Source organism: Spinacia oleracea, chromosome 1, assembly GCF_020520425.1.
Source record: "Spinacia oleracea cultivar Varoflay chromosome 1, BTI_SOV_V1, whole genome shotgun sequence".
Lineage (NCBI taxonomy): Eukaryota > Viridiplantae > Streptophyta > Magnoliopsida > Caryophyllales > Amaranthaceae > Spinacia > Spinacia oleracea.
In genome coordinates this window covers 36,669,323-36,693,892 of record NC_079487.1, presented here as the reverse complement: position 1 = coordinate 36,693,892, position 24,570 = coordinate 36,669,323, and the positions used below count along the sequence as shown (strand labels likewise).

The window sequence follows — 24,570 nt, the reverse complement described above, 5'->3', positions numbered from 1 at the left end:
TATCCAAAGGAAACAAAGGGGTATTACTTCTACAATACATCTGAGAACAAAGTGTTTGTTGCTCGAGATGGTGTCTTTTTGGAGAAAGATCACATTTCCAAAATGACAAGTGGGAGAAAAGTAGACCTCGAAGAAATTCGAGTCGAACAACAAACTCTAGAGAATGCTCAAGATGACATTCAGGATGAAACTCAGAGATCTTTAGAAGAATCTGGTGAGAATCATGGTCAATCTAGAAATGTTACCCCGCGTAGATCGCAAAGATATAGATCTCAACCGGAAAGGTACTTAGGTATTTTGACGAACGAGAGCTATGACATTCTATTACTTGAAAGTGATGAACCTGCGACTTACAAACAAGCTATGACGAGCCCTAGCTCCAAGCAATGGCAAGAAGCCATGCAATCTGAATTAGACTCCATGTCTGAAAACCAAGTATGGGATTTGGTCGATTTGCCAGATGGCTACCAAGCCATTGGAAGCAAATGGGTTTTCAAACTGAAAAAGGACAAGGATGGGAAACTTGAAGTTTTCAAAGCTAGATTGGTTGCAAAAGGTTACAGGCAAGTCCACGGTGTGGACTACGATGAAACCTTTTCACCAGTTGCAATGCTAAAGTCTATTCGGATAATGTTAGCAATCGCTGCATATTACGATTACGAAATATGGCAGATGGATGTCAAAACTGCTTTCTTAAACGGCATTTTAACAGAAACTGTGTTTATGACACAACCTGAAGGTTTTGAGGATCCAAAGAATGCTAAAAAGGTATGCAAGCTAAAGAAGTCAATCTACGGATTGAAGCAGGCATCCAGGAGCTGGAATATACGTTTTGATGAAGCAGTCAGTGACTTTGGTTTCATCAAGAACGCGGACGAATCTTGTGTATACAAGAAGGTCAGTGGGAGCAAAATTGCTTTCCTAGTATTATATGTCGACGACATATTACTTATCGGAAATGACGTTCCTATGTTGAACTCTGTCAAGATTTGGCTTGGGAAATGTTTTTCGATGAAGGATCTAGGAGAAGCACAGTACATATTGGGCATCAAGATTTACAGAGATAGATCTAAAAGGATGATTGAACTTAGTCAAAGCACTTATATCAATAAGGTGCTTGATAGGTTCAAGATGGCGGACTCCAAGCGAGGCTACCTACCCATGTCTCATGGAATGACTCTAAGCAAGACTCAGTGCCCAAAAACACTTGATGAGCGTAGACGAATGAATGGGATTCCATATGCATCATTGATTGGTTCAATAATGTATGCTATGATATGTACACGCCCGGATGTTGCGTACGCACTCAGTGCTACGAGCAGATACCAGTCAGACCCAGGAGAGGCGCATTGGACTGCTGCCAAGAACATTCTGAAGTACCTAAAAAGGCACAAAGATGACTTCCTGGTCTATGGTGGAGATGATGAATTAATTGTTAAAGGCTATACGGACGCAAGTTTCCAAACCGACAAAGATGATTTCAGATCACAGTCTGGGTTTGTCTTCTGCCTCAACGGAGGAACAGTAAGCTGGAAAAGTGCTAAGCAAAGCACCATTGCGGATTCTACAACTGAAGCGGAGTACATTGCTGCACATGAAGCAGCAAAGGAAGCTATATGGCTAAGGAAGTTCATAGGTGAACTTGGTGTAGTCCCCTCCATTAAAGGACCAATAGCCCTGTATTGTGACAATAACGGAGCTATTGCACATGCAAAAGAGCCTAGACACCACCAGAGAGTCAAGCATGTACTTCGTAGATTTCACCTTCTACGAGAGTTCGTTGAAAGAAAAGAAGTCGAGATAAGCAAAATTGGAACTGATGACAACATATCAGATCCATTGACTAAACCTCTGCCGCAGGCGAAGCACAACTCGCACACTATTTAAAGTTTTAGAGTTTAAATCTTTGTAAAACATTATTGGTTAATCATTCACAATAAATGAAAAGAATTCATTTTTCCATTTAATTTGTGGTTTATTAAATGATGAGTCCCTTCAATTTGACGATATATTCAAGATAGACTGTCAGGACCAGTCCTGTGACTAAGAAATGTCTATCAAGTGAACTTGAATGTCAAAGGTTGAAAATGGTCCCTAGTCGGAGTTTTCTATAAAATTGGACGCATAGAAAACATTAGACGATTAGAATGCAAGATGACTAGTAGTTCTGTTTCTTGAACTATGTGGACATGGCAATGTCATAATCATTTGCATAGATACTTACTTTGGGAAGACTAGTATCGGACAAGACCTATGAAACTTTACTGTAAGAGATGAAAATCTGTCATAAGTAAATTTCATTAAATTATTAGACACTAAATCCTCAATACCTGAGTGATTTGAGATTACTTGTTTGAGAACTGGTTGCTTTGACGTTGACCAACCGTCGCACCGTAAAAGGAGGCTATAAAGGCAACGCTCAGGTAATCACCTATCAAACGAAGTCTATTCTCAAGATCGCAAGATTGGGATTGTCCTCCCATAAATCGGGATGAGATGCTTAAAAGTTGTACAAGGCCACTCGGAGAGCTAGAAACTTTGAAATGCATGGCCGTGCTCGGATGAATCATAGGCTATGATTATCTGTTTATTTGATCAGTTGAACTCTGAAACCGAGGAACACCTCTGGACATAATAAGGATGACAACTCTTACCTTATGTTCAAGAGCAAGCATCGAGCGACAAAGGAATTAGGAAATGCACACTTGTCCCTAAGGACAAGTGGGAGACTGAAGGAAATAATGCCCTTGGTCCAAGTATGCATTCTATGATAAGTCTGATAAATGCGGTTCAGTATTAATTAACAAGTTAATAATTCAGTGAGATCAAGTGAGCTGAATGCCTAGCTAGAGGCCGCTTCAGTTCAAGTGGAATTAATGATATTAATCCACAGCTTACTCTTGACTGAACCCGTAGGGTCACACAAATAGTACGTAAACGGATCAAGTATCTAATGGCATTAGATACTCTATCTATGGATATTCGGAATCGACGGATCTTGGTTTCAGTGGGAGCTGAGATCGTCACAAGCAAGAAATGAATACTCCGGAAACGATGATATTGCCGGAAATGGAAATATGGATCGTATCGGAAATATAAATATTATCCAAGTCGTAGATGTTGCCGGAAACGGAAACATGGTACGTATCGGAAAATATTATCGGAAATGGAAATATTGCCAGAATCGGAAATATTGCCGGAAACGGAAATATTGTCAGAATCGGAAATATTATCGGAATCGGAAAATAATTCCGGAAACGGAAATATTAAATATTTGTTCGAAACGGAAATTAATTCCGGAATCGGAAATATTAAATATTGTTCGTATCGGAAATGAATTCCGGAATCGGAAATTTAATCGGAAGCGTATCGTGCGAATAAGCATCGGACGAGGCCTGCCGGACGAGGGCCCAGCTCGAAGCCAGGCCATCGCCCAGCAAGCCAAACGCGCGCCACAAGCCCAGCCAAGGCAGCGCCCAGGCCTACCGCAAGGCAGGCCCAGCGCGCGCCAAGGCCGCGGCTGCGTGGGCCTTGCTGCGTGGGCTGCTGCTCGCACGCACGAGCATGGGCGGCCCATCGTGGCTGCCGTGTGTGTGTGTGTGAGTTTGTGTTCATGCACGATTCCTAAAACGTGCAGAGTTCGGTTAATGATTAAATTCCTAATTCTATTTGATAAATTAATTAATTAGAGTTCTTGTAGGATTCTAAGTTTAATTAATTCGTATCCTAATAGGATTCCAATTCTCTTTCCATACCCCTATAAATATGTGGCCTGGGTTCACAATTTATAACGAGTTTTTTCAAGTATTCAAAGTGAGTTTTTGAGAGAAAAATTCAGTCACACATCTGTTAGGTTATGATACATATGACAATTCATAAATCATGCGGAAACCACCATTAAGCCAGGAATACATATTATTTACACATAATCATATAGCATAATTTAGATGCATACTCTTTGTTGCGTGCCTTCCCTAGCTGCGCCCGAACCGAACAAGAACAAGTCTTTAGGAATCCAAGTGTCGTCCCTCCGTAGATAGTCCACAGCACATCCGGATCCGCCTTAAGATTGACCAACTAGAATCGCCCTTAAGGTACTAGAATTTTCGGCACTCTTAGGTAAGAAATATGACTGAATTTTTCTCTCAAAACTCACTTTGAATACTTGAATTAATCTCTAAAAATATGTGACCCTAGGCACGTATTTATAGAGTTATGAAAATGGAATTGGAATCCTAGTAGGATACGAATTAATTAAACTTAAAATCCTACAAGAACTCTAATTAATTAATTTATCCTTTTAGGAATAGGAATTTAATCATATACTAATTCTAATAGTTTTAGGAATCATGCATGAACACAAACTCACACACACACGGCAGCCACAAGGGCCGCCCATGCGCGTGCGTGCGAGCAGCAGCCCACGCAGCGAGGCCCACGCAGCTGTGGCCTTGGCGCGCGCTGGGCCTGCCTTGCGGTAGGCCTGGGCGCTGCCTTGGCTGGGTTTGTGGCGCGCGTTTGGCTTGCTGGACGATGGCCCGACTTCGTGCTGGGCCTTCGTCCGGCAGGCCTCGTCTGATGCTAATTCGTACGATACGCTTCCGATTAAATTCCCGGTTCCGGAATTCATTTCCGATACGAACAATATTTAATATTTCCGATTCCGGAATCAATTTCCGTTTCGAACAAATATTTAATATTTCCGTTTCCGGAATTATTTTCCCATTCCGATAATATTTCCGATTCTGACAATATTTCCGTTTCCGGCAATATTTCCGATTCTGGTAATATTTCCATTTCCGATAATATTTTCCGATACGTACCATGTTTACGTTTCCGGCAACATCTACGACTTGGATAATATTTATATTTCCGATACGATCCATATTTCCGTTTCCGGCAATATCATCGTTTCCGGAGTATTCATTTCTTGCTTGTGACGATCTCAGCTCCCACTGAAACCAAGATCCGTCGATTCCGAATATCCATAGATAGAGTATCTAATGCCATTAGATACTTGATCCGTTTACGTACTATTTGTGTGACCCTACGGGTTCAGTCAAGAGTAAGCTGTGGATTAATATCATTAATTCCACTTGAACTGAAGCGGCCTCTAGCTAGGCATTCAGCTCACTTGATCTCACTGAATTATTAACTTGTTAATTAATACTGAACCGCATTTATCAGACTTATCATAGAATGCATACTTGGACCAAGGGCATTATTTCCTTCAGTCTCCCACTTGTCCTTAGGGACAAGTGTGCATTTCCTAATTCCTTTGTCGCTCGATGCTTGCTCTTGAACATAAGGTAAGAGTTGTCATCCTTATTATGTCCAGAGGTGTTCCTCGGTTTCAGAGTTCAACTGATCAAATAAACAGATAATCATAGCCTATGATTCATCCGAGCACGGCCATGCATTTCACAGTTTCTAGCTCTCCGAGTGGCCTTGTACAACTTTTAAGCATCTCATCCCGATTTATGGGAGGACAATCCCAATCTTGCGATCTTGAGATTAGACTTCGTTTGATAGGTGATTACCTGAGCGTTGCCTTTATAGCCTCCTTTTACGGTGCGACGGTTGGTCAACGTCAAAGCAACCAGTTCTCAAACAAGTAATCTCAAATCACTCAGGTATTGAGGATTTAGTGTCTAATAATTTAATGAAATTTACTTATGACAGGTTTTCATCTCTTACAGTAAAGTTTCATAGGTCTTGTCCGATACTAGTCTTCCCAAAGTAAGTATCTATGCAAATGATTATGACATTGCCATGTCCACATAGTTCAAGAAACAGAACTACTAGTCATCTTGCATTCTAATCGTCTAACGTTTTCTATGCGTCCAATTTTATAGAAAACTCCGATTAGGGACCATTTTCAACCTTTGACATTCAAGTTCACTTGATAGACATTTCTTAGTCACAGGACTGGTCCTGACAGTCTATCTTGAATATATCGTCAAATTGAAGGGACTCATCAATTAATAAACCACAAATTAAATGGAAAAATGAATTCTTTTCATTTATTGTGAATGATTAACCAGTAATGTTTTACAAAGATTTAAACTCTAAAACTTTAAAACATTAAACAGAGACATCAAAGCCATTCTCCAATATGCTTGATTCCCATAGCTGCACTTTGTTTTTACAAAGATTGTGAATGATTAACCAATAGTGTGCGAGTTGTGCTTCGCCTGCGGCAGAGGTTTAGTTAATGGATCTGATATGTTGTCATCAGTTCCAATTTTGCTTATCTCGACTTCTTTTCTTTCAACGAACTCTCGTAGAAGGTGAAATCTACGAAGTACATGCTTGACTCTCTGGTGGTGTCTAGGCTCTTTTGCATGTGCAATAGCTCCGTTATTGTCACAATACAGGGCTATTGGTCCTTTAATGGAGGGGACTACACCAAGTTCACCTATGAACTTCCTTAGCCATATAGCTTCCTTTGCTGCTTCATGTGCAGCAATGTACTCCGCTTCAGTTGTAGAATCCGCAATGGTGCTTTGCTTAGCACTTTTCCAGCTTACTGTTCCTCCGTTGAGGCAGAAGACAAACCCAGACTGTGATCTGAAATCATCTTTGTCGGTTTGGAAACTTGCGTCCGTATAGCCTTTAACAATTAATTCATCATCTCCACCATAGACCAGGAAGTCATCTTTGTGCCTTTTTAGGTACTTCAGAATGTTCTTGGCAGCAGTCCAATGCGCCTCTCCTGGGTCTGACTGGTATCTGCTCGTAGCACTGAGTGCGTACGCAACATCCGGGCGTGTACATATCATAGCATACATTATTGAACCAATCAATGATGCATATGGAATCCCATTCATTCGTCTACGCTCATCAAGTGTTTTTGGGCACTGAGTCTTGCTTAGAGTCATTCCATGAGACATGGGTAGGTAGCCTCGCTTGGAGTCCGCCATCTTGAACCTATCAAGCACCTTATTGATATAAGTGCTTTGACTAAGTTCAATCATCCTTTTAGATCTATCTCTGTAAATCTTGATGCCCAATATGTACTGTGCTTCTCCTAGATCCTTCATCGAAAAACATTTCCCAAGCCAAATCTTGACAGAGTTCAACATAGGAACGTCATTTCCGATAAGTAATATGTCGTCGACATATAATACTAGGAAAGCAATTTTGCTCCCACTGACCTTCTTGTATACACAAGATTCGTCCGCGTTCTTGATGAAACCAAAGTCACTGACTGCTTCATCAAAACGTATATTCCAGCTCCTGGATGCCTGCTTCAATCCGTAGATTGACTTCTTTAGCTTGCATACCTTTTTAGCATTCTTTGGATCCTCAAAACCTTCAGGTTGTGTCATAAACACAGTTTCTGTTAAAATGCCGTTTAAGAAAGCAGTTTTGACATCCATCTGCCATATTTCGTAATCGTAATATGCAGCGATTGCTAACATTATCCGAATAGACTTTAGCATTGCAACTGGTGAAAAGGTTTCATCGTAGTCCACACCGTGGACTTGCCTGTAACCTTTTGCAACCAATCTAGCTTTGAAAACTTCAAGTTTCCCATCCTTGTCCTTTTTCAGTTTGAAAACCCATTTGCTTCCAATGGCTTGGTAGCCATCTGGCAAATCGACCAAATCCCATACTTGGTTTTCAGACATGGAGTCTAATTCAGATTGCATGGCTTCTTGCCATTGCTTGGAGCTAGGGCTCGTCATAGCTTGTTTGTAAGTCGCAGGTTCATCACTTTCAAGTAATAGAATGTCATAGCTCTCGTTCGTCAAAATACCTAAGTACCTTTCCGGTTGAGATCTATATCTTTGCGATCTACGCGGGGTAACATTTCTAGATTGACCATGATTCTCACCAGATTCTTCTAAAGATCTCTGAGTTTCATCCTGAATGTCATCTTGAGCATTCTCTAGAGTTTGTTGTTCGACTCGAATTTCTTCGAGGTCTACTTTTCTCCCACTTGTCATTTTGGAAATGTGATCTTTCTCTAAAAAGACACCATCTCGAGCAACAAACACTTTGTTCTCAGATGTATTGTAGAAGTAATACCCCTTTGTTTCCTTTGGATAGCCCACAAGGATACATTTGTCAGATTTTGGATGAAGTTTGTCTGAAATTAATCGTTTGACGTATACTTCACATCCCCAAATCTTAAGAAAAGACACATTTGGAGGCTTTCCAAACCATAATTCGTATGGAGTCTTTTCGACAGCTTTAGACGGAGCTCTATTTATAGTGAGTGCAGCTGTATTTAGTGCATGTCCCCAAAATTCTAATGGAAGTTCGGCCTGACCCATCATTGACCTGACCATGTCTAGCAAGGTTCTGTTCCTCCGTTCTGACACACCGTTCCATTGTGGTGTTCCAGGAGGAGTCAATTCTGATTGAATTCCACATTCTTTCAGATGGTCATCAAATTCATAGCTCAGATATTCACCGCCTCTATCAGACCGCAGTGCCTTAATCTTCTTGCCTAATTGATTCTCTACTTCACTCTGAAATCCCTTGAATTTGTCAAAGGATTCAGACTTATGCTTCATTAGGTAGACATAACCATACCTACTGAAGTCATCAGTGAAAGTGATAAAGTAGCTGAAACCACCTCTAGCATTTGTACTCATTGGTCCACATACATCTGTATGGATTAATCCCAACAGTTCATTTGCTCTTCCTCCAACTTTAGAGAAAGGTTGCTTTGTCATTTTGCCAAGTAAACATGATTCGCATTTACCATAATCCTTTAAGTCAAATGGTTCTAGAATTCCTTCCTTTTGAAGTCTTTCTAAGCGTTTCAAGTTTATATGGCCTAATCGACAATGCCACAGATAGGTGAGATCTGAATCATTCTTTTTGGCCTTTTTGGTATTTATGTTATATACTTGTTTGTCGTGATCTAATAAATAAAGTCCATTGACTAATCTAGCAGATCCATAAAACATCTCTTTAAAATAAAACGAACAACTATTGTCTTTTATTAAAAAGAAAAATCCCTTAGCATCTAAGCAAGAAACTGAAATGATGTTTTTAGTAAGACTTGGAACATGGAAACAATCTTCCAGTTCCAAAACTAGCCCGGAGGGCAACGACAAATAGTAAGTTCCTACAGCTAATGCAGCAATCCGTGCTCCATTTCCCACTCGTAGGTCGACTTCACCCTTGCTTAACTTTCTACTTCTTCTTAGTCCCTGTGGATTGGAACATAAGTGTGAGCCACAACCTGTATCTAATACCCAAAAAGTTGAATTAGCAAGTATACAGTCTATAACGAAAATACCTGAAGAAGGAACGACTGTTCCGTTCTTCTGATCTTCCTTTAGCTTCAAGCAATCTCTCTTCCAATGCCCCTTCTTCTTGCAGTAGAAGCATTCGGATTCAGAAGTGGGTTGACTGACCTTCCTCTTTACAGATTTGGCGCCAGTTTGCTTAGTTGGGCTGGCCTTGTTGCCACCTTTCTTAGCATTCCTCTTCTTTCCAGATTTCTTGAACTTGCCCCCACGCACCATAAGCACATCCTGCTTATAACTTTTGAGCGTCTTTTCAGCGGTCTTCAGCATACCGTGAAGCTTAGTGAGATTTTTGTCCAGACTATTCATACTGTAGTTCAGTTTGAACTGATCATACCCGCTATGAAGAGAATGGAGGATGGTGTCTATAGCCATTTCCTGAGAAAATTGCTGATCCAGCCGACTCATATTCTCAATGAGTCCAATCATTTTGAGAACATGTGGACTTACGGGCTCGCCTTTCTTAAGCTTGGTCTCAAGAATTTGCCTATGAGTCTCGAATCTTTCGACTCGAGCCAGATCTTGGAACATGTTCTTCAACTCACTGATGATTGTGAAAGCATCTGAATTGATGAACGTTTTCTGCAGATCCGCACTCATGGTGGCGAGCATTAGACATTTCGCATCCTTGTTGGCATCAATCCAACGATTGAGGGCTGCCTGAGTGACCCCGTCGCCTGCGGCTTCGGGCATCGCCTCATCTAGGACATACTCCTTTTCTTCCTGCATAAGAACTATTTGCAAGTTCCTTTGCTAGTCAAGGAAGTTTTTCCCGTTCAACTTCTCCTTTTCGAGAATTGATCGAATGTTGAATGAATTGTTGTTTGCCATATTAAAACTACAATTGAAAAGAATAAACAAATAAATAACCATTCACAGTTTCTCTTAATAAACTTAAATTCTAGCATACATGCATAATTCAATGTTTATTAAGCATTTTATTCAAGTTATGTGTTCCGGCAGGTGTGAATAAAATGATTCCAAGATCCTAAAATCATTGAAGAACTAAGCACAGTTTGTCGACTTAATCCTAAAACATCTTAGGTAAGCAAAAGCCTTTTGCTAATAGTCTAGAAACTATTCTTGGTTGATAGGTACGTCTAAGAACTTATTAGGTAAACCTATCGATTTTGTCACGACATAAAAGGACTCCTTACTTATATCGTTGAGTTTCACCAAAACTAACATGTACTCACAATTATTTGTGTACCTTGCCCCTTTAGGACCAATAAGTAACACCTCGCTGAGCGAAAACTATTACTAGATTGATGTAAAGGATATCCAAGCAAGTGTATATTTTGGCATGGCACCTTTTAACTCAATTTTTAAGTTTGGAACTTAAGGCTCTTACTATGTTGGTTAGATTTTAAGTGAACTAAAATCCTTAATCATGCAACATAATCAAGCTTTTGATCTCATGCATTTTAAGACATATTTAAAAGCAATAAATAACTTAAAACATGCATAAGATAAATGTGATCTAGTATGGCCCGACTTCATCTTGAAGCTTTGACTTCAAAGTCCGTCTTGAAAATCTCCGTGGGAGGCACCATTTTCTTCAAATAGGATAAGCTATAACTATTTACAACTATTTGATGGTACGCAGACCATATTTGAATTGAAAAATAACTTTGGTACTTTAGACCAATTACATTCAAATTAATGGTACGCAGACCATATTTTCTATCCTATTTGGGCCATACTAGTCACTTCATAACCTGCAAAACAGTACATATACAATATATACCATTCACCCATTCATTATCATGAATGGCCCACATAGCTGGTTAGTAAAACACATTATGCATCACGTAAACATTTGCAGCAATTAATCAAGGGCACCAATAATCTACCAATTATTCAGTCCTTATTAATTCTAATCAAGTTGTTTTAACCTTAAGGATTTGTAGACCTAATCAAGAGTTTATGACTAAAAGGGCTCCCACTTAAACCAATAAATTCATATGCTTTACTAATTTTAAACATAAAAATGTATTTCAAGTCTAACCGGAAACATACAAATTTAATTAAAATTTAAAGCTCATATAAATTTATAATTGAATCCAAAAAGTTTAATTTAATTTCAGTCGTATTTAAATTAATTCATGATTTTAATTTTAGTAAAATAATTAGAATAAATAAAATTTATTATAATTACAATATTCAAAATTAAAATCCAAGAAAATAATTTAAATTATTAATCTTAAAATTAATTAAAATTACGTAAACTGAAAAATTTTAAATTAAACATTCAAAACGATCTAATCGCAACGCAAACACCCTACGCATCGCACGCCCATGGGCCGCACGCACACAGCCATTGCTGGCCATGTGCGCGCAGCCCATGCGCTCGTCGCATAGCTGCTGCATCTTCCATCGCAAGCCATCGCACGCTGTGGTGCTCGCTGCGCGCGCGCCAGCGCTCGACGCACGCGAGCCATCGCTCGCTGTGCGCGCTCGCCAGCGCTCGCTGCGCGCGCTCCATCGCTCGCTGTGCGCGCTCGCCAGCGCTCGCTGCGCGCGCTCCATCGCTCGCTGTGCGCGCGAGCCATTGCTCGCTGTGCGCGCGAGCCATCGCTCGCTGTGCGCGCAAGCCATCGCTCGCTGTGCGCGCGAGCCATCGCTCGCTGTGCGCGAGCAATTTGCGCGCGATCAACGCTGGGCGCAGCGCTCGTGGCACGCGAGCTTGCGCTCGCTGCGCGCGAGGCTGCGCGCTCTTGCGCGAGGCAGTGCGCGTCGTGGCGCAGCTCGCTTGCTGCCCACACGCGACTGCCATGGCTTGCCTTTCGCCCATGCCCATTCGTCCATAGCTTGTGGCCCACGACACAAGGCAGGGCTACTGCCTTGTGCTCGTGCACCATGCCTTGCTCATTGCATTCGTGCCGCACGGGCGACGAGCTCCCTTGCTCGTCGTCGCATGCCCGCACTATACAACACCCCTTAAGGGTAACACGAAGCGTCCATTGCTTTGTGCGTGCAAGTTATATGAACGAATCGCATAAAAATTTAAAATTTATATTTAAAATTAATGACAAATTAATAAATAATATTAATTTCATAATTTTTAAGGCGAAAAATCGAAAATTTATTATTCAATTGATTTCCGATTGTCATGGATTCAAGTCTAGGTCCTAAAAATTTAAAATTTATCATAAATTTACAATTTTTATGGTGGTTTTTAATCATAGGTTTCTAATTAAATTATAATTAATTATGAAAATCAAATTAATTCTAAATTATTCTAATTTTCAACAAATTAATCATAATTACAAATTAGATTGCATAATTAACAAGGCTAGGCATTCAAACTTGTTAAACATATACAGTAGGTCAATCAAAAATTCAAGATTTATCAACAAGAATCGCAAATATTTAATTTAACATCTTAAATTTACGAAATTTTGCATTCGAAAAACTAAAACCTTCGAAAAGTCATAGTTAGGCTTCGAATTTGAGAATTCTGGGTTCGGCAGAAAAAAACTATTTTTGTCAAAATTTTAGAATGCCTTTTACATGCGGAATTGACACAAAAATCACTCGATTTGGATAAGTAACGAAGAAACTGCCGAAAAACTGCGTACGTATAATTAAATAAACGCAATTTGCAATTAATTAACAATTACGAAAATTAATCACCCCTTTTAATTCTTGCAAATTTGTAACATTTAACCATGTTCATGCAATTTAGATTATGAAAATAATAAGGGGCTCGTGATACCACTATTAGGTTATGATACATATGACAATTCATAAATCATGCGGAAACAACCATTAAGCCAGGAATACATATTATTTACACATAATCATATAGCATAATTTAGATGCATACTCTTTGTTGCGTGCCTTCCCTAGCTGCGCCCGAACCGAACAAGAACAAGTCTTTAGGACTCCAAGTGTCGTCCCTCCGTAGATAGTCCACAGCACGTCCGGATCCGCCTTAAGATTAACCAACTAGAATCGCCCTTAAGGTACTAGAATTTTCGGCACTCTTAGGTAAGAAATATGACTGAATTTTTCTCTCAAAACTCACTTTGAATACTTGAATTAATCTCTAAAAATATGTGACCCTAGGCACGTATTTATAGAGTTATGAAAATGGAATTGGAATCCTAGTAGGATACGAATTAATTAAACTTAAAATCCTACAAGAACTCTAATTAATTAATTTATCCTTTTAGGAATAGGAATTTAATCATATACTAATTCTAATAGTTTTAGGAATCATGCATGAACACAAACTCACACACACACGGCAGCCACAAGGGCCGCCCATGCGCGTGCGTGCGAGCAGCAGCCCACGCAGCGAGGCCCACGCAGCCGTGGCCTTGGCGCGCGCTGGGCCTGCCTTGCGGTAGGCCTGGGCGCTGCCTTGGCTGGGCTTGTGGCGCGCGTTTGGTTTGCTGGGCGATGGCCCGACTTCGTGCTGGGCCTTCGTCCGGCAGGCCTCGTCCGATGCTAATTCGTACGATACGCTTCCGATTAAATTCCCGGTTCCGGAATTCATTTCCGATACGAACAATATTTAATATTTCCGATTCCGGAATCAATTTCCGTTTCGAACAAATATTTAATATTTCCGTTTCCCGAATTATTTTCCGATTCCGATAATATTTCCGATTCTAACAATATTTCCGTTTCCGGCAATATTTCCGATTCTGGTAATATTTCCATTTCCGATAATATTTTCCGATACGTACCATGTTTCCTTTTCCGGCAACATCTACGAGTTGGATAATATTTATATTTCCGATACGATCCATATTTCCGTTTCCGGCAATATCATCGTTTCCGGAGTATTCATTTCTTGCCTGTGACGATCTCAGATCCCACTGAAACCAAGATCCGTCGATTCCGAATATCCATAGATGGAGTATCTAATGCCATTAAATACTTGATCCGTTTACGTACTATTTGTGTGACCATACGGGTTCAGTCAAGAGTAAGCTGTGGATTAATATCATTAATTCCACTTTAACTGAAGCGGCCTCTAGCTAGGCATTCAGCTCACTTGATCTCACTGAATTATTAACTTGTTAATTAATACTGAACCGCATTTATTAGACTTAACATAGAATGCATACTTGGACCAAGGGCATTATTTCCTTCAACATCTTGCTCAAAAGTGCCAAAAATTCTAGTACCTTAAGGGCGATTCTAGTTGGTCAATCTTAAGGCGGATCCGGACGTGCTGTGGACTATCTACGGAGGGACGACACTTGGAGTCCTAAAGACTTGTTCTTGTTCGGTTCGGGCGCAGCTAGGGAGGGCACGCAACAAAGAGTATGCATCTAAATTATGCTATATGATTATGTGTAAATAATATGTATTCCTGGGTTAATGGTTGTTTCCGCATGATTTATGTAATATCATATGTATCATAACCTTACAGGAAAAGGATGATAGGGTTTTAATGACTCTTGTTTAAAGAAAAAAATTGCAAGAAGTAAAAGGGAAGTGGATCTACCAAATACATGCAAAAGAACCAAAGGAACTGAATGTAGGGTTCCACCTTGATCAAACAACAAAACTAAAGATCTCAGTGCCAGACCCTTCAGAACCTCATAACACTTGGGGCACAAGTTTTTTTGGAAGCAAATGCATTCGAATCAGGACTAGGAGATGATCAAAATCATACATCACTCTGTCAACCTACTCAAAGCATTGAGTGGATCAAAACCATTCACCACAATAAAAGGAAAAACAAAGCTATAAAAACAAAAGTACCTGTTGCATATGCCACCAAAGATGAGTTGTCTCAATTGTGTATCACTCCCTACATTCATATACCTAGCATCAGGATAGTACTTAGAAATCCAATTTCGAAAGCGATCAGCAGCGACTTGTTGTTGAGCAATAGCCACCTTCTCCACCTCTGCAAGATATGAACGGTCTACTAGCATTCCTTCTGTTTCCATTTGCACCAGAAGTCTGCCAAACGGCTACCAGTAGTTTTTATAGAAATGAAGTATATTCTCAACGTATTCACCCTCCATTATCCATGGCATTTTTAATAACTTGGATTCCAAGCTCTCATATAGCTTCAATGTACTCATGGAATTTAAAGACGAATAACATATCCATGGAACCCTTTCTTCTTTTTGCAGCTCTTCAGCTGCAAGAAGAGAGACAGTTTTTCCCTGGGACCCATCTTTCTTTGTCTTTCTCCTGCCAAATATGGTTTTCATTGAAATTTTTCCCATCAGATCATCATCATGGCCCATAGCATTTGCATACATTACATCTGGATTACTTGTTAGTGCTTCAAGGGAATAGCCACCGACTGTCCGTCTCGAAGAATCCCATAATCGTGCCATGTGCATTGTATCAGCATAGAACCCAGAAGGTTTGATCCCATAGTTTTCTAAAACATGGCTATCAAAGCTGTAATTGTGCCAGACCTACACAAAGTAGAACTAAAAATCAATCTAACATACAAAAGCATTGGCCTTGGTACTTTGGTAGGCATGAATATACAAGTATAATCGATCCATCTCAACTTAGTCGATTCAAACAAATAAAAGCCGAAAGCAACTACTAATTTCTTAATCGCCTTAATGTATACCTAAAATATACTACTCCGTATTTGCATTTTGATTTTCCATCTTTCATTTGCTTCGGGAATGAAAGTTTATAACTAAAAAAGAAGCTTACGAAACAAAAAGAACTTTCCTAAATTGTGATATTTAGAAAATAATATCTAATTCAGGTAGAAAATCTATCACTAGAAAAGGCCAACAGCATCATCAGTTGCTAAATACTATGCTTGTAGATTTCCCTTAGATATAATACCAAAATGCGCCTGTCTAAGAATCCAATATCATCAATTTGTTGGCAGGCATCAATGATGAACAGACAGCCAACACCCAGAAGCACAGTGACATTATTTTTCTTCAAATCCGACTAATAGATGATCAACCGGATAAATGTAAAAGATTTCTAGTGTTATGGCTTCATCAGTAGGTCAGTCCTTTTGGAGTGACATAATACTAATAGTCATTAATTAATACAAAGTATAGAACACTTAAAGAAACACTCACCTTTTTTATTGATGAGTCTTCAAAGAATGGAGCAAATTGAGCCAAAATATCATTGCCACCACCATCTAGCACATCTACCCATATACAAGTTTTCCCATTACCATAATCCACTCCTTCGCCGGAATAAATACTGAAGCATATTATCTCCCCATGATTTACAGGTGTCTCCTGCTTCACGTCAATATTGGACACCTATCATGATAAAGTTGTATATTAATAGTAGAACCAGCGTTGAAGAAATCAGCTCAAAACACATATATACTGCATATAGACATCAATAAAAACTGAAACATTGTACAATTCTAGTATACTTGCATATTGTTGTTCAGATAAACTATAAATCTGTATCAAATCCTAACTTGTTCAATGCCTCAATGCCCCTAAGCCCCTAATGGCCCTAACCCTAGAAGGAAACAGTAAGCTTCCCCTTTTCCCCACAAGAACATCCATCATGACAATTAATCAAAGTGGTAGTACAAGATAAAACTAATAGGGAATCCAACAGAAACAATCCCCACCCAATAAACAACTCCCCTCGGAATAGCCAAATAAGTTTAATAGCAGTAAACATGCCTCAGTATCACACGCATGTACGTGATGCTTGTACTCATGTGTTAGCTTATGCACAACTTTCCTAGCAACGGTTACATTATCGACTACAAGAACTTTGTCGAAGATGCTGCAGAGCCTCGTCCGAAGTTTTTGTTGATCATCCATTTGTATAGCATCAAGAAAATGAAGCTCAGAAGACATCTCATGTACACCTTCTGTTCCCTGAAATAAACGGTGTTCATCCGGTTCTTTAACTGAGGATAAGCCATTGGCAGACAAAGTCGTTTTTGATTTTCTGTGAATTTGACTACTCAACGCAGCAGACTTCAGACCCACATCATTCCTTTCATTAGATAATAGTTAATTACCTAAATCTTTCCTCGATGATAAGCCACTAGCGCAAAGGGCTTTATTAACGACGTCTGTCCAAGATAAACAGGTATTGGCTGTTATGGTATCATGAGTTCTATTGTTCAACTTGTGAACAACAAAACCACAATAGAGATGAAACACAAATAACAAAAAGTAAAGTAGCACTACCATCAGATTCATGCAGTTCTTTACCAAATGTTTCCTTAATTTTATCAAAGTTTGTTTCTACAGCAACAGTGGTGGTTGCAAAACGGTGGGACCCTATAACGGAAGAGACGCCAGTAAACCCAGGAATTCCATTTAAGCTCTCGCTTGTAGATTTGTGACCGCGATTGTCTGTGGCTTCCTTGGATAGTGATGGTCCTCGTTCAATCAAACTTTGTCTAAGGGCCATTTTTTTCCACTTTTCATGAAGAGTTTCTTGAGTCCAACCTATTTTCGCCACTAACTGTTGGGTAGATTCTCCAGATCCCCTTGGCATTAACAAGGTCCCTAGATAAAGAGTAGCAGGAAATGAGCATACTGATAGGCATGGAGTTTTTTCTCACAATGACATAAATTTCTCTTTTCACAAAATGGTACTTGGTGAAACCAAGCACAAATTAGGAACTCCTTTCTGTAATTTTCAGTGCAAAAAGTTCAAACATCCTCCTTTAGTTTATACTAACATCTTGAGATGAAACATAAAGCACAATTAATGAATTTCAAACGGCAATATGTCAACAACATTTTGAATCATTTTCATGATTTTATAAACAATGTGTCAAGATAATATAATATTCCCTTCATGCTGTTGTATATGCCTCAAGTCAAAGTTTAGAAACTATAGCATATTGGATTCCAATATAGAAGTATAGTCATTCAATTTATTTTGAAAAATGTTTTATGAGTATATTTTATATATACTCATGTATGATATTAATTGAGTTGCGAGCAAAAACTACCCGTAAATGGAGGCATTATTCTCATAAACACCGTTAATTATAGTTATTATAATTTAACTGCCCTTAAGTCCTATTCCACCTTCTCATAGCCACCCTTTAACCCCCATTAGTTTTATGGTTAACAGATTCCCTATTTTGTGGTGGTATCTTGTGATGGAGGTACTGGAGCCAAATCTCTGGAGAAGATGAAGGAAATAATTCCCTTGGTCCAAGTATGCATATAATATTAAGTCTAATAAATGCGGTTCAGTATTAATTAACAAGTTAATAATTCAGTGAGATCAAGTGAGCTGAATGCCTGACTAGAGGCCGCTTCAGTTCAAGTGGAATTAATGATATTAATCCACAGCTTACTCTTGACTGAACCCGTAGGGTCACACAAATAGTACGTAAACGGATCAAGTATTTAATGGCATTAAATACTCCATCTATGGATATTCGGAATCGACGGATCTTGGTTTCAGTGGGAGCTGAGATCGTCACAGGCAAGAAATGAATACTCCGGAAACGATGATATTGCCGGAAACGGAAATATGGATCGTATCGGAAATATAAATATTATCCAAGTCGTAGATGTTGCCGGAAACGGAAACATGGTACGTATCGGAAAATATTATCGGAAATGGAAATATTGCCGGAATCGGAAATATTGCCGGAAACGGAAATATTTTCAGAATCGGAAATATTATTGGAATCTGAAAATAATTCCGGAAACGGAAATATTAAATATTTGTTCGAAACGGAAATTAATTCCGGAATCGGAAATATTAAATGTTGTTCGTATCGGAAATGAATTCCGGAATCGGGAATTTAATCGGAAGCGTATCGTACGAATTAGCATCGGACGAGGCCCGCTAGACGAAGGCCCAGCACGAAGCCAGGCCATCGCCCAGCGAGCCGCACGCAGCAATGCACGCCTCGACCAGGCCCAGCGCAAGGCCAGGCCCAGCCAAGGGCGCGCGCGCGCGCAGCACCGCACATGGGCTGTGCGCTTGTCGTGGGCCGCAAGGCCTGCGCGGGTGCACGGCTTGTACGATGCGTGTGCGGGAAATCCTAATCCTATTAGGATTCGTGCGAAGATTAAAATCCTAATCCTATTAGATTTGCTTTGTTATTTAGAGTCCTAATAAAGTTCTAAATAACAAATCCACATCCTAGTAGGATTACAATTCCTTTTCCATACCTCTATAAATAAGGGCCTAGGGTCATTATTTGAATATACGATTCAAGTATTCAAAGTGATTTTTGAGAGCAAAAATTCAGTCATATAATTGCCTACATTAGCCGAAAATTCTAAGTACCTTAAGGGCGATCCTAGTTGGTCAAGCTTAAGGCGGATCCGGACGTGCTGTGGACTATCTACGGAGGGACGACATTTGGAGTCCTAAAGACTTGTTCTTGTTCGGTTCGGGCCAGCTAGGGAAGGCACGCAACAAAGTGTATGCATCTAAACTATGCTAAATGATTATGTGTAAATAATATGCTTTCCTGGCTTTATGGTTTTTCCGCATGATTTATGAATTGTCATATGTATCATAACCTAACAGAAGAGTGTGGCTATCTTCCTTGATTCACATGAGACAAAATCAAAGGATTAAATTAAAGAAAACATGGATCCTGCAAGCAAAGGAAAGCCAACAAAGACTGGAAATCAAAGCTTCCTTAATTATTGCTGAAGAGAGGTTTCTTCTGATAGAGCCCATGTGATTAAGGGACAACATGTCAAAGCAACAAGTACAGAAACAACACTTGAATGAAAAAAGGGTTTTCTTCAAAGATGGATGTCAAAACTGCTTTCTTAAACGGCGTTTTAACAGAAACTGTGTTTATGACACAGCCTGGAGGTTTTGAGGATCCAAAGAATGCTAAAAAGGTATGCAAGCTAAAGAAGTCAATCTACGGATTGAAGCAGGCATCCAGGAGCTGGAATATACGTTTTGATGAAGCAGTCAGTGACTTTGGTTTCATCAAGAACGCAGACGAATCTTGTGTATACAAGAAGGTCAGTGGGAGAAAAATTGCTTTCCTAGTATTATATGTCGACGACATATTACTTATCGGAAATGAAATTCCTATGTTGAACTCTGTCAAGATTTGGCTTGGGAAATGTTTTTCGATGAAAGATCTAGGAGAAGCACAGTACATATTGGGCATCAAGATTTACAGAGATAGATCTAAAAAGATGATTGGACTTAGTCAAAGCACTTATATCAATAAGGTGCTTGATAGGTTCAAAATGGCAGACTCCAAGCGAGGCTACCTACCCATGTCTCATGGAATAACTCTAAGCAAGACTCAGTGCCCAAAAACACTTGATGAGCGTAGACGAATGAATGGGATTCCATATGCATCATTGATTGGTTCAATAATGTATGCTATGATATGTACACGCCCGGATGTTGCGTACGCACTCAGTGCTACGAGCAAATACCAGTCAGACCCAGGAGAGGCGCATTGGACTGCTGCCAAGAATATTCTGAAGTACCTGAAAAGGCACAAAGATGACTTCCTGGTCTATGGTGGAGATGATGAATTAATTGTTAAAGGCTATACGGACGCAAGTGTCCAAACCGACAAAGATGATTTCAGATCACAGTCTGGGTTTGTCTTCTGCCTTCAACGGAGGTGCAGTAAGCTGGAAAAGTGCTAAGCAAAGCACCATTGCGGATTCTACAACTGAAGCGGAGTACATTGCTGCACATGAAGCAGCAAAGGAAGCTATATGGCTAAGGAAGTTCATAGGTGAACTTGGTGTAGTCCCCTCCATTAAAGGACCAATAGCCCTGTATTGTGAAAATAACGGAGCTATTGCACGGCAAAGGAGCCTAGACACCACCAGAGAGTCAAGCATGTACTTCGTAGATTTCACCTTCTACGAGAGTTCGTTGAAAGAAAAGAAGTCGAGATAAACAAGATTGGAACTGATGACAACATATCAGATCCATTGACTAAACCTCTGCCGCAGGCGAAGCACAACTCGCACACTGCAGCTATGGGAATCAAGCATATTGGAGAATGGCTTTGATATCCCTGTTTAATGTTTTAAAGTTTTAGAGTTTAAATCTTTGTAAAACATTATTGGTTAATCATTCACAATAAATGAAAAGAATTCATTTTTCCATTTAATTTGTGGTTTATTAAATGATGAGTCCCTTTAATTTGACGATATATTCAAGATAGACTGTCAGGACCAGTCCTGTGACTAAGAAATGTCCATCAAGTGAACTTGAATGTCAAAGGTTAAAAATGGTCCCTAGTCGGAGTTTTCTATAAAATTGGACGCATAGAAAACGTTAGACGATTAGAATGCAAGATGACTAGTAGTTCTGTTTCTTGAACTATGTGGACATGGCAATGTCATAATCATTTGCATAGATACTTACTTTGGGAAGACTAGTATCGGACAAGACCTATGAAACTTTACTGTAAGAGATGAAAATCTGTCATAAGTAAATTTCATTAAAATTATTAGACACTAAATCCTCAATACCTGAGTGATTTGAGATTACTTGTTTGAGAACTGGTTGCTTTGACGTTGACCAACCGTCGCACCGTAAAAGGAGGCTATAAAGGCAACGCTCAGGTAATCACCTATCAAACGAAGTCTAATCTCAAGATCGCAAGATTGGGATTGTCCTCCCATAAATCGGGATGAGATGCTTAAAAGTTGTACAAGGCCACTCGGAGAGCTAGAAACTGTGAAATGCATGGCCGTGCTCGGATGAATCATAGGCTATGATTATCTGTTTATTTGATCAGTTGAACTCTGAAACCGAGGAACACCTCTGGACATAATAAGGATGACAACTCTTACCTTATGTTCAAGAGCAAGCATCGAGCGACAAAGGAATTAGGAAATGCACACTTGTCCCTAAGGACAAGTGGGAGACTGAAGGAAATAATGCCCTTGGTCCAAGTATGCATATAATATTAAGTCTAATAAATGCGGTTCAGTATTAATTAACAAGTTAATAATTCAGTGAGATCATGTGAGCTGAATGCCTGACTAGAGGCCGCTTCAGTTCAAGTGGAATTAATGATATTAATCCACAGCTTACTCTTGACTGAACCCGTAGGGTCACACAAATAGTACGTAAACGGATCAAGTATTTAATGGCATTAAATACTCCATCTATGCATATTCGGAATCGACGGATCTTGGTTTCAGTGGGAGCTGAGATCATCACAGGCAAGAAATGAATACTCCGGAAACGATGATATTGCCGGAAACGGAAACATGGTACGTATCGGAAAATGTTATCGGAAATGGAAATATTGCCGGAATCGGAAATATTGCCGGAAACGGAAATATTGTCAGAATCGGAAATATTATTGGAATCGGAAAATAATTCCGGAAACGGAAATATTAAATATTTGTTCGAAACGGAAATAAATTCCGGAATCGGAAATATTAAATGTTGTTCGTATCGGAAATGAATTCCGGAATCGGGAATTTAATCGGAAGCGTATCGTACGAATTAACATCGGACGAGGCCCGCTAGACGAAGGCCCAGCACGAAGCCAGGCCATCGCCCAGCGAGCCGCACGCAGCAAGACACGCCTCGACCAGGCCCAGCACAAGGCCAGGCCCAGCCAAGGGCGCGCGCGCGCGCAGCACCGCACATGGGCTGTGCGCTTGTCGTGGGCCGCAAGGCCTGCGCGGGTGCACGGCTTGTACGATGCGTGTGCGGGAAATCCTAATCCTATTAGGATTCGTGCGAAGATTAAAATCCTAATCCTATTAGATTTGCTTTGTTATTTAGAGTCCTAATAAAGTTCTAAATAACAAATCCACATCCTAGTAGGATTACAATTCCTTTTCCATACCTCTATAAATAAGGGCCTAGGGTCATTATTTGAATATACGATTCAAGTATTCAAAGTGATTTTTGAGAGCAAAAATTCAGTCATATAATTGCCTACATTAGCCGAAAATTCTAAGTACCTTAAGGGCGATCCTAGTTGGTCAAGCTTAAGGCGGATCCGGACGTGCTGTGGACTATCTACGGAGGGACGACATTTGGAGTCCTAAAGACTTATTCTTGTTCGGTTCGGGCGCAGCTAGGGAAGGCACGCAACAAAGTGCTTGCATCTAAACTATGCTAAATGATTATGTGTAAATAATATGCTTTCCTGGCTTTATGGTTTTTCCGCATGATTTATGAATTGTCATATGTATCATAGCCTAACAGAAGAGTGTGGCTATCTTCCTTGATTCACATGAGACAAAATCAAAGGATTAAATTAAAGAAAACATGGATCCTGCAAGCAAAGGAAAGCCAACAAAGACTGGAAATCAAAGCTTCCTTAATTATTGCTGAAGAGAGGTTTCTTCTGATAGAGCCCATGTGATTAAGGGACAACATGTCAAAGCAACAAGTACAGAAACAACACTTGAATGAAAAAAGGGTTTTCTTCAAAGAAACAACACATAATAGTAAAATCGGCATTCCCTTCATGCAGAATAAAGTATTAAATAGAGACAACGAATGCACACCATTGTTATGCATGTTTGGTAGAGTTAGCATATTGCAAGGTAGAAAACATTGGTTTAGGTTGTCTAAGCTCCCCAACTTTGAACAGTTCATCGTTATGAGACAACCCATATTGACTCCGAAAATGCTCCTTCCTGTAAGCTAATAAAAGCACATGTGAGCACTGTTCTTCATCTTATCTTGCAAATCAAAAAGTACTCAAATCATCCATGGTGTGTGTATATATCTAAGCAATACCACTATGGAGCAAATAATTGATAACCAAACATAAACAACATCCAAGTAACAGTAGAATGCAACACAATTTAAAATTATAAAAAAGAAAAATCAGCACTATCAAAGTCCTAGCTAGCCAATTTAGCACATAAAATTCACAAAAATGGCAAATCTAAAATACCCAAAATAAATCTAAATTGCAAATAAATTGTCAGGGAAAACCAAACCCAGAAGATAACCAATTGTGGGCATCTTGTGAGCAGAAGAAGCGAGGACGAAGCAAAGCCACCATGGAAGAAGAGCGAGAATGAGGGCAAACCCATAATAGGGGAGGTGAATAAGAAGCCCTAAAAGGAAAAGCATGTGAAGAAACCGCCATAGCTATAGCTTCAGAAGCTCTGTTAAGCTTATGGCTTTTATTGCTAATACAACCCGCCGTTTTGGAATGAAATTTATACTGTTTTTGTTTGTGGGGGAAAAATTACAACTCAGAAGTTACAAAAAAAATGGGTGGTTTTTCTGGGGTGGAGGGTTTTTGGAGGGTTTTGAAGAGATGGGATTTGTCAGGAGTTCATGAGCAAAATTTTGGGGAAGGCTTGAGAAAGGAGGCAAGGAGACATAGAGGGTGGGTTGGTGGTCGGAGAGGGAGAAAGAGGAGAGAGGGAAGAGACATAGAGGTGGTGGT

The 24,570-nt window shown here is 39.8% G+C and overlaps 1 pseudogene; it reads right to left on the bottom strand.

The window, feature by feature from the left end:
* LOC110778175 (DNA polymerase I A, chloroplastic/mitochondrial-like) overlaps positions 1 to 24,264 on the bottom strand; it is a 97,091-nt pseudogene extending 72,827 nt beyond the window's left edge.
* Positions 24,265 to 24,570: the final 306 nt, after the last annotated feature.